Genomic DNA, 217 nt, shown 5'->3' with positions numbered 1-217 from the left:
ACCTTGTACATGGCTCAAATCCATTTCTATTAAGTAACTCAACATGAAACCAGATACACTGAATATAATACAAGAAAACATGGGAAAGAGTATCAAACTCATTGATATGTAGGGAAATTTGCTAAACAGAATTCCAATGGCTCAGGATCTAAGACCAAGTATTGATAAATGGGATGTCATAAAACTGAAAAGCTTCTGTAAGATGAATGACATAGCC

This window comes from Grammomys surdaster, unplaced genomic scaffold (genome assembly GCF_004785775.1).
Source record: "Grammomys surdaster isolate TR1022 unplaced genomic scaffold, NIH_TR_1.0 126910, whole genome shotgun sequence".
NCBI lineage: Eukaryota > Metazoa > Chordata > Mammalia > Rodentia > Muridae > Grammomys > Grammomys surdaster.
This window is presented reverse-complemented; position numbering follows the sequence as displayed.